The 12,051-nt window shown below is 37.3% G+C and overlaps 1 pseudogene; it reads right to left on the bottom strand.

The window, feature by feature from the left end:
- Positions 1-2,959: 2,959 nt before the first annotated feature.
- LOC120608795 (uncharacterized) lies at positions 2,960-3,078 on the bottom strand (annotated as a pseudogene).
- Between the last annotated feature and the right edge of the window lie 8,973 nt (positions 3,079-12,051).

Here is a 12,051-nt window from a genome sequence, read left to right as displayed (position 1 = left end):
TATTATCAGCATGAATGAATGACCTTTGAGATCTCTGCCACTCGAGTCATTCGATCAAGTGGAAATTGAATCTCTGAAGAACCATTGTCCATTCTTAGCACAACCCCTAATGGATACAAAGTCCTAGAATCCAGTTGGTAGAAAATACTAAATCTGATCTGTTTATAAGCAATATCACGTGCAAAGGTGGAAGGCCAGATAAATCTCCAAAATAAGGTAACTTTTTGTGGCTACCACATGTACCTGCTTCGAAACAGAAGGCTTACAGGTAGTATTAGGGTGTGTTTGTTGAAAGGAGTTGAATTTAACTGTATTGGATTCATCGATGCTGTGATTACTCAAGGGATCAGAGCTATCTCTTTCAGAGTCTTGGAAGCCGGGCTCTAGAGGACATCTGTTGTCTTCTGCCTCAGTGCATCAACTCACCCTCCTCCTAGAAGTACTCTGCTTTACCTCTGGGAAACTCCTCTCCTCCATTTTCAGCTGCTGTGGCTTGGGCAAGGCTGGGCCGACCCCAGGCTCCGCGGGAGTTCTCAACTTCACACATGGTTATGTAGTTGTTCCAGAGTCAATGAGCCATAATGAAGGATCTTTATATGACATATGTGTCAGATTCTTCCTCTTTACCCTGAAGATAGATTTGAGAGTTTATAGGGACTTGGCCTGCTGCTCCCTATTGCTACCACATAGAGCCCAAGGCTGAAACCAGCATGGCAGAACTGAGAGCCCAAAGATTGGAGGAAACCAAATACAATTAAAGCCTGAATCCACTTGCCTGAAGCCAGCACTAGATCTAAGGGTGAAGATATGAACCTATAGTATCTGTATTCTTTTTTGATTAAGGCAAATTGAGGTTGGTTTTTCTGCCACTCATAGTCAAGGGGTCCTAATTTGTGGAAGAACATTTCCCATCTCACTTCTCTTTCAGTGTTCTCTCCTGAACAGTCTTCTATCGTACAGACCATAGATACCCAGGCAATAGGAAGACAATAGGTTCACTGTGATCTTCCCTGATTCTTCTCTAGTCTCCACCCTTCCATCAGCACAATACCTTTAAAATGTAACGGGCTAAGAAACAAGTGTTTTATCCAAGATTGTACAGCTAAGAGATGATAAAGCCAAAACCATTGCCTAGGATTTTGGATTCAAATACTTTGCTGTCCATTTATCACATTTTTTATCATATTTGGAGCCACTGTTGACCTCCCTTTCTGGCTGTAGCCATACACTTTAGAGCTGCACTGTATAATATGGTAGCTGCTAGTCTCAAATACCTACTTAAATTTAAATTAATTAAAATTAAATACGATTTAAAATCAGGTCCTCAGCCATTTAGTCCCATTCCAAACACACACTAGCCAGATGTGGGTAGTGATAGCCAAATTGGACAGCTCCGATATAGAACATTTCCATTGTCACAGAAAGTTCTGATGGACAGCACTGCTCTAGAGACAGATTTCCTTCTTTACCCAAAGTCACCAGGGTCAGAAAACCTGACAGATTCTTTCCTCTCTTCAAATAGCAAATGATGCCAATAGACAGATCATGGACTATGAGCTATTCAGTCATCTAGTCCATACTTTCTAAACACTTAAATGGAAGTGGTAAGTCCTAGCTACTCACCTCTGGGATGGGTAAATCTGAAACATGCTACTTAGTGAAGGATGATTAATCTGTTGTTATATCAAGCATATTGAAATTATTATATAAATAGATTAAAACATGCATCACTCTATTCTACTCTGCTTTAGTATGTGAATACATATTTCTTGGGATTTTGAAGAACATGATGTTTTATTCTCAGGCTGGTGATTCATTAAGAATACATTTTTCAATGACATTTTCACAGATCATCATTCTCCAGGCAGAATCTGTCTTCCTAGGTCTGGGCCCATTTCCCTTTCAGTTTAAAACCCTCTGGGGAAAAAAAGATCTAATCATTTCAATTCAGACAGGAAGTAAACTCTCCAATTGAAAATTTGTAGCAGATATTCAAATTGGGAAATGATAACTACTGTATAAAATAAAACTTTATTGGACAGAATATACAAATGAAAGATTATATTGTCACCTAGATACCATAAACGAGTTATTCTCCCCAAAAGGAAAAAAAAAAAGGGAAAAAAGCTAGCTTTGATTTGTTTTATGTGAAATAAAAAAAAAAAAATGATGAACAGTTAACACACAGGACCGAAGGTGACCATTTCTTTTTAGTCTGATATAAATAGTTTGTATTTGCAAACATTCTCTATTCATATGTGTGAAATAATTAGGAAAAAAACTACAATTTTTACATCAGAGAAGGGGGCGTGTCAGTTTTCAGGCCAAAAACTCCCTTGTTGGGTGGGTAATTTGGTATCGGAAGGTAGCCATGGCGACCATAAAAGTTACTCATGTGACTAACGATGCAACTAATGATGCCCACAATTACTTAATTGCAGGCATGCTTAACTGCTTTTGCCATTTTTGGAGAGTGCTTATGGCTAATTATGGCTGCAAGTGGGTAACTACAGGTGCAATCGGATGTGTTCCTAATTTTTACATTTGTGCTGACAGAAGGAGAATAAACTGCCCCTTCTAAAAAGGGGAGTTATAAAAGGAGGGCTGAAATTAGTTCTTTCAAGTCCAGAGAGGATGAAACAGCCTCTAACATGAAAATAAACACAAGTCATGTGATATTTAAGCAGAGGAAATGCTGCTTGTCAGCTGACCTTCAGCCAGACTTCAGCCCCACCTGTGCATCTTCCCCTTTTCCTTGAGGTTCTCCCACTTCAATTCCTGCTACCGCCCTTCCCAAAAGGAGCCTGTTACTTTATCCTAATAACTGCAACTCCTGTTTATCACGGAACAGCTATTGATTGATTGATTGATTGATTGGCGAGGCAACCCTTGGTTGACCTCACAGATTGCAAGGACCTTGTCAGCTTATAATCCCTTATTTTTTATTTTTTATTTTTTACGCCTACAGCACCTGGTCTTTCTAGGTGGTCTCCCATCCAAATACTAACCAGGCCCGACCCTGCTTAGCTTCCAAGATCAGGCGGGATCGGGGTTGTTCAGGGTGGCATGGGCGTAGACATGGAATAGTTTTTTAATGTGACATTGTCTGCATGGTCATTTACTTTACAAATACTTTTTACACATGACATAACATACACATGATATAACATATGAACTCTAATATATATATATATTTGATATATAATATATATATATATCAAAATCTCACTTTAAGGTTTTAGTTCATATAAGGAATGTTAGAAATATTTTTGAATAGGTAAAATAAGTGATAGTCCAAGACATATGGTTGGTTAGAAAGATAGAAGCCCCACTGCTCTTGTGTGGATGAGTATATGGTACCAGAAGTTCAGTAGTCAGACTTTTTGTACAGTGATGGGAGTCTAGTGTTCCCTTTGTCCTATGTATCTCTCCTTCATGAAGACTGTGACTTGACCCTACAAAAGGCTGACTGGCCCTGTCATCATCTTGTGTCCATTTAAGAACTGTTATGCTTTTGTTACTTGTAGTGCCTAAGGCAGAGAATGAGTCCCAAAGGCCTCAAGAAATGATTATAGGATTGTTCTTATACCTGCTGGCTAGTAAACATTTGTAGCTTTGGCAGAATTTGGTCTATGACCTCATTTGGTGGAGAGGTTGCAACGTAGAGGACATATGCTGCCACCCACATGTAAGCACCAAAAGCAACTGATGCCTATTCAAAGCGCCTGGCAGTTGAGGGGTCGAAGCACCTTGGGTCAGTTTAGAATATCTTGATTTCTCTTAAAATAGCTGCCACAGGCTTATATTTCCCCCCCTCCCAAAAGAAATAAAAAACAAAAATATGTGTAGTTATAATCTACATAATGAAATAAAAACAAAGATATAAAAGAAATATGTATTATAGAAGTCATTAAGTGATATGGACACATTTCCTAGGTATAGGAAACCACCTCATCCAAGGGAGGAAATGTAAATGACTCCCCTCACTGCATCTTGCCTGTCCTCTGGATCTCCTAGGCCCTCCTAGGCCCTGCCTTTCTCCAAGTGATGCATATCATCTTTCCCTGCCTCTTAAGAGATGCCGGTTAATCACTCAAACTATTCTGTATTGCACAAACAGTATCAAATAGCCGTTATGTGTGCTACGTGCTGTTCTGGGCAGGGTGGTGACTCAGTGGGATGAATTGACAGGTTCTTTAGCCAAGGGATGCTCTCCTGTGAGTAAGCCCTCTGCTCTATTAATCATCAACTTTTTCTAGTTTGGGTCTGAGGTACAGCTTTATCTATAGACAAATGGCAAACCTGTGAGGACCTACAGCAATGAGGTGAAGAAAATGTTGGTCACCAGAACTCTCTTAGAGACAGCTCTCTATTTGATTAGAAGAAATACTTTGAAATGACATTTGGAGTGGAAGGTGAAGTCCCAAGGGCCTTCTCCATCAAGAAAAAGTGTCTGCTAAACTACTTGGTATGAGACAGGGAGAGGAATGGTATTGTTCCTAAGAGAGGGCAGAGAAGGAGGAGGGCAGGGAGGTGGGGAGAAGAGAGTACAACCAAAACGCAACACCAGAGAGGTGTCTGCTGCACAATGTACCCCTTTGTGGCGATGCACAAATCTTTGGTAACACATATATTAAATGAATGGGATGTTTAGTATGCATGATTATTTTGTGGAAATTGGTGAAGGGATTGAGATTAGTATCTGGACTGAAGCTAAACACTACATTACCTTTTTTGGCTTAAGCCAGTGTGGTGGTCTCTCTCTCTCTCTCTCTCTCTCTCTCTCTCTCTCTCTGTACACACACATACACACACACACGCTGTCCTATGCCTTCCCACCCACACACACATTGTGATAGAAAGAGCACTGGGTGGAGGCAGGGAAAAGGAGAGTTACTCTATTACACTGTGACATTACTGGCTGAGGGTACCAGTGGGCTTGGAGAAATGAATATGGTGCCCAGGGTTTGGGCAGCCACAAATCAGAGGATGATTAGACAATGGAAATCAACAACTTATAAAGTTATTGAATGTACTGGTGATTTTACCCGGGCCAGTGTCCCTTCAGTAGTAAGCAACTTAGCCTGTTGGTAAAAGGGTGAAAATTGTGGATTCTGGAATCAGCCACAGATGTTATGGACTGGATTGTTATGGGCCACATGAAAGGAGGCTGGGTTCCTAATATCAAGTGTCAATCTTGTTGCATCTTGCTCCTTCCACTCTGACCTCACCTTGATCCTTTTTGGATCTGGAAACCAAATCTTCCTCACAAGTAGAATACATCCTCGGATCAAAAATATACTTCATAAAAAAAAAAAAAATACACCTCCTGCTGAAATAGACTTCATAGGCCTCTTGGTCATGTCCTAAAGGTAGTGTGCTTCTCAAATGGGTTTTGTTGTTATTTCATTTTGTATTTTTACCTCTTTATTGTGGAAATCTCAAACATACAAAAAAGTAGACAAAATAGTTTAAGAGCCCTAGGTGTCCATCATGAACTCATGACCAAGCCAGTCTGTTTTCCTTTTAAAGAATATTCCAGAAATTATATAATTTCACCACTATTATTTATTTATGTATCTTTAAAAGATACTGACTCTTTTATCTTAAAATAATACCATTAGTACATGGTCCACATAATTAACAATATCATAATATTATTCATAATATAATATTCACTCAGTATTCAAATTTTCTTTCTCATAAACTTATAATTTTTTAAATTGTTCGAATGAAAATTGGAATTATCCTTATTATTTAAGTAAGATCCACACATTGCAATTAGTTAATATATCTTTTAGGTCTCTTTTATTCTATAGGTTTCTCTTTATTTGTTAAAGAAACATGTTTGTTCATTCTGTAGAGTTTCCCGTAGTCTGGATTTTTCATTCATCCCATGGTGGCATTTAACATGTTACTCTATTTTCTGCATATCTTGCTCATTGGTAGATAAAATTAGAGTCTTGGTCAAACTTGGGTTCAACTTTTCATCCAGACTACTTCATAAGTGGCGTTGTGTTCTTCCATCAGGAGGCATATAATGGTGGTCTGGTTTCTCTCTCCTGATTTTTCTCTCCTTGACTTCTTTCCTTCTTTCTTTTTCATATCTCATCTTTCTGATTCTTTGAAGGGTAGCTGGATGTTGGGGATTTGAGGGGAGGAGTTGCCAATTTTTCTGTCTCCTCCTTGGCTGTTGCCTCGCCTCATTCCCTTGCTTCTTGTCTATGCCATTAGCATGGCTTTTTACTCCTTTAGGGACATTGTGGTGCTGCTAAAGCTGTTCTCAGGGCTGGGGGAGGGGGAATGGGGAGAATGGGCAACAGACATGCTGAGAAAACTTCAGAGGATAACACTGAATTGTTTTGCTATTCCATATGAGGAGGGCTAAGTATGAACTCTGCCTAACTTTTTAGTGATTTAGAAGGCAAATGGCTATCAGGCAGAGGAGAGACTACTAGACAGAAAAGTAGCTGAATTATTTCCTTCCCACATGCAGAATGGGAATGTAATTTCCAAATACAATTTGGTGCCCAGAGTTCAAATTTAATGCTTGAAACCTGAAGTCCAGCCATAGTTGAATCCTATAAGAATGTTCCAGATCCTTTAGCCCATGATCAACAAGGGACTGCTATATATAAAGGATTTGCTTAACCATTTGCTCACATTAACATGGAACCCGTGTCCAAGGCTATTTTGTTAATTTGCTTAATCATTTCTTGCTCACACTAACATGGAATCCTTGTCCAAGGCTATTTTGTTAATTGGAAAAAAGGGGAAAAAAATGTTATCAGTCATCACAGCCAGGCTTTCGACAAAATAACCTTTTGTTAGATTCAGCAACATTTACAGAGTATCTGGCATCAATTTCTTCACCAACTAATTTTACCTTGTTGAACCCTAAGTGTAGCAGATTCTGTTGGTGCCCCACCTCATATCCCTTGGGTCCGCCTCTGAGTTCATATGCAGCTGGAGTAAGATAATTCTTAGGCACACTGTTAGGCTCCCTCCTCACATGCCTATAATTCCTGGCCTCTCTTCCTAAGAGTTTTCTCCTGTTTCACCAGAAATTACCAGACGGATCAGGGCATTGTGGAGATGCTGGTTATTTAAGGCTCCCGGGGGCAACCTTTAATCACTGAGAGGTGAGAGTCAGTGGGTAAATACCTGAGCTTCCTTATCTCTCAGCAGAGGATTCTGAGATGTGTTCTACATGGTCCTTCGGAGGGTTCCCAGCAGGACTGATCCGTAGTGGATTTTCATGCTCATTGATGCAATTTTTATTGACTGTTTTCCCTTCCTGTCTTTCTTTACCATCTCACTTGAACTTCCTGGTATTACTTCCCAAATAAGCCTTCTGTACCCAATTCCTTGCACAAGGGGCTGCTTTATGGGGAACAGAAAGGAAATACTTCCATATGATACCGCAAAACCTTTTGGAACAAGTGAGTATAAATAATTAAGTTTATAAAATATTGAGTATTATGTGCTGAGTATATTCATGTGCTGAGTATATTCATGTGACTGAGCTATTGATAGCACCATTTTTCAGATGATAAAACTGAGAATAAAAGACATTAAAATAATTACTCAAGATTAAATAGCTAGAAAGAACTGAGATGCTATCAACATTGTTTTGCATCTTGTTCTCCATTTTGTTTCAGGTGAAAGATTTTCTCTAACAGCCAGTAGATTTCTGTTCTTCTTTTCTGAATTGTTCTGTTTTCTTATCTATGTTTTGAATGGGAGAATTTCCTGCCAGTTGAACTTCAGGTTGTAAGTAAAAAGGCTCATCTTGATGTGGTCTCCTAGCAACAATTTGTGAAGCACTTTAAAGTCATTATTTTTCTCTAACACGTTTCCAAATGTTGAAGCATGTTCATTCACTTCGATCATTAAAATCCCCAAGAACATTCATTGTGTAGCACACAATTCTGGTAATTATAAGTTGTCAACAGGTTACTTAGTGAGCTGAGAGAGAGGATGGACCACATTCCCCTCAAGGAGCCAAGCCCTTTGTCTCCAGCCTGGCAGGGCAGGGCAGATGCACTCTTCTCCAAAGAAGTCTTAATTGACTTGCAGTGACACTCATGCATGCTGTGTCAGGGTAGTGGGGAAGAATGTTTAAACCTAAGATATCCATCTATGAAATGTCAAACCCACGGCAACACATACAGGTCTATGGTGGGTTTGAATACTGAGGGCCCAAGTTCATAAGGAGGCAGCTTTCTGCTCCTTCTCCTCTGGGCCCATCCCTTAGCCAAGCCTAGATCTGAACAAAGTTAGGCAGAAGACTTATCTCCTCTCTTAAAACGGTCCCTTGAAAATGCAGTTCTACCCTAAATTAGCTGCCCACCCTTTAATTTTTGCTTTTTCCTTTGTCTTTTTCTAAGAATTCTCTTTTATTTTTATCCTCTTTAAAATGTTTTAGTATACAAGTCTGGAAGGGGATCTGGATCGTTGGTGATCACACTGTAGGTTTAGCAAACCGAAGTGCCAATTTGGCAAGTTAAAGAATTGTCCATCTAGGCTGTAGTAGTGTAGGCATCAGGCCTGACTCCACATCCACTGGTAAGGAAATCACAATTAGGACGGTACTTTAGACAAAAGTTAAATACCCCTGGGAAGTCTTAGAAGAGGGGGAGATTGAATTCATTGCCATAGCTTTAAAAAAAAAAAAGGTTTTGAAATGTTTTAGATTTATAGATGAGTTACTGTGTGCCCTGTATACCCTTTCCTTTATCCAGCTTTACCTAATGACAATATCTTACATAACTATGGTACACTTATCAAAATTAAGAATCTATTATATTTTAGGTGTTCTTGTGGAGGGAAACTGTATGAATCCGAGGCTGGTGAAGCTGGATGCGTACACAAGCACAGACACACATATACACATATCATACATACAGACACACACAACATACTACAGATGCATACAAGATACAAGCACACATGCATACATATATACAACATACATACACACGGAGACAAATAGATGTACACACACCACACGTATAGACACTCATGCATGCTGTCTTCTAAAATTATGGTCTCAGGCCATACATACTGAGAATACTTCTTGATGGAACTTGAGCTAGCTGATCGAGGCAGAAAGGTGCTGAGAGAGAACTAAAGAGCCCTGGTGATGACACAATCATGGCAAGTAGGCAAGACTGACGCTCTCTACTTGGAAATTGTTATTTCTTTGTGGAGATGGGGCTGCTGTCTATCATTGCAGTAGTTTGGTTACACAATCTGACCTCCCTCGGGGAGTTGAGGGAGAGTGATTCAGGTAAGCTTCTTCTGTAAACTGTTTAATGCTCCCTCTCCTGGTAGGGCAGGGGAGGTCTGGCCACCCTAGATAGCCTGGATCCTGAGGTGAGGGTGGGGCCAAAGTGAGACCTGTGTCCTCCCTGAGACTTTAGGGCAAAATTTTGGATGGAGACTAACAGAATTATGGAAGAAGGCGGAGACTGATATCTGTCTCAAACCTGCTGTAAGAACATAATATGCAGAAGTGAGTATCATGCACTGAGATATGGAGACAGATGGGCCTTAGACACATAGGGAAGTAGGGAAAGCAAGAACAATGGACCAGTAGAATGATACTTTGGACAAATCTCAGTGACCAGTGGGCTACATGTTTGCCTGAGTTGGTGTGGATGGGTAGGACGCTTAAAAGAATTAGAGCTTTAATAGTAGAAGTCATTATTACTGTCAGAAATTATTGAATGCATGAAAGAGAGAGAGAGAGAGAGAGAGAAAGAGAAAGGGATTCAAAAGTCAGGTGATATGAATTGGTAGTAGCTGTAATAATATTCTTTTCCTTTAAAAAGTTATTTTCACAAATTCTTACTTAAAATTTTTTTCTGATTATCCAAGTAGTATGTGTTCACTGTAGAAAGATCAAGAAGCTAGAGATAACTATAAAAAGATAAGGCAAAAATCATCCATAAAAGTAACATTTAATATTTTGACTTTTTCTTAGTCCTTTCTTGTATACATTTTATTCCTGAACTAGAGATTATATTCTCTTTAATTCTGTATTTAACTTTTTGTAAACATTTCACTAAGTCATTTAAAAACTTTTAAGAAGTATTACTTTAAAATATGAATATATATATTTCTTCTCTTGTTATATATGCTCATAAAAAAATTAAATACTCTAGAATTGTATTGAGGAGAAAGAAAAGTTATCTCAAATATAACTTCCTAAACCACTTTTGATGGTGAAGTTTATATTTTCCAGATGTTTTTCTATATATTTATAAGTTTATGTAGATAATGCTTATACATTGATATTTTGAAATGTTATGTAATTTATTTTACTTAAATATCATTATCATCAACATTTTTTCATTGTCAGAGAATACTACCTTATCCTTGAAGAAATTTCTTCTGGTTACAAAAGTAATAAATACTTTTTTTAAAGTATCATTTTTATGATTATATATTATTTTATCCTATAGACATCACCATTTATTTAATAGTTACCCTGTTATTTCTACTATTTTGTTATTATAAACAATCCTGTGAAAATTACTTTGGTAATTTCCCCTTGTTTTTCTGATTATTATTATTATTATTTTTCGACAACTCTAAAGATTAGAATTTTCACATCAGACTTATATAATATGTATTTACTATTTGCTTCCCCTCTCACAACTACATGCATTGTGAAAACAGTAATATGTCTCATTCAATTACTTTTTCATAAAAATACTTATTTAATGAACAATGCACATTGTGAAAATAATGTAAAATTTAAAAATATGAAAAAAATTATAATACTTCCACCATAATAAATCATCTTTATTATTCCATACTCTTATTTAATTTTTTTCATATACATATGTGACTAGGGCTTGGCAAACTATTTTTTGGACCAGATAGTGATATTTTAGGATTTGTGTGCCACATAGTCTCTGTTAAAACCACCCAACTCTTGTATTGCAGTGTGAAAGCAGCCATAGACAATACGTAAACGAATAAGAATGGCTGTGTTCCAATAAAACTTTATTTACAAAAATAGGTGGCCAGCTTGTGTTTGCTGACCCCTGTTTTAGACATCTGTTTTTATAATTTAGATGAAATTATGTGTTTGGCCTTTCGTGAAGCAAACTTCTAACTTCCTGAAGCTTTTATGAATTTTTAATTATTTAATTTCACTTATGGTTATTCTTCCCAGATCTTTTTAACCACCCTATAATTATGAAGCTAAAGTTCCCATAATAATTTGTTATTAGTAATAAAAAAATTAAATGCATCTACTGATGATAAAAATACAGAATATTTATTTTCAGTGGGCTTCAAGGATGGATCTTAAAAGAAAAATATTCATCTGTAACCCCACACCAGAGCAAAAAGAGTTATGAATTTTTGTCTTGTTTTATGAGCTTACTTTTTGAGATTATGTTAATGGAAAAGATAATACAGCAAGAATAATTTTGAAAAAAAGATCACCTCTAGTTCCACTAACCTAATAGATACATTTCTAGTTCTTGCCCACCTGTAAATGTACTTTTATGTGTCTGTAGTTATGTATATCTATCCTTTTAAGATATTTTTTATATTTACTATAATGAACACATATTCTAAGCTATGTAAGTTTGTTTTGATCTTCTAAAAGAATTTTGAAATGCTTTCACCTCATTCAGGGCAGCTCCCTCTCCATCATTTTGAGGCACCTTAATGAAATCAAGATTTTATTTTTGTATTTTCACTTTATACTATGAAAAAATTTTAACCCTCAGGAAAGTTAAAAGAATAATGTAATAATAACTACATACTCACCATCTAGGTTAATAAAGTGATAATATTTTACACCTACATAATTTTTTTCTCAATCATTTGAAATTAAAGGACAGGCATCATGATAATTCTAAATACTTCTGCAGATATCTCCTAAGAATAAGGTTTTTTTCCTACATAACCACAGGACCATTATTACACGTAAGACGACTAATAATAATTTCTAATATCATCTAACATCTAGTCCATAGTCACATTTTTTCAGTTACTCCCCAAATATATAGTACCATTTGGAACCAG

Source organism: Pteropus medius, unplaced genomic scaffold (genome assembly GCF_902729225.1).
Source record: "Pteropus medius unplaced genomic scaffold, Ma_sr-lr_union100, whole genome shotgun sequence".
NCBI lineage: Eukaryota > Metazoa > Chordata > Mammalia > Chiroptera > Pteropodidae > Pteropus > Pteropus medius.
Note: the sequence above shows the minus strand (reverse complement) of the source record. Positions and strands in the feature narration are given on the sequence as shown.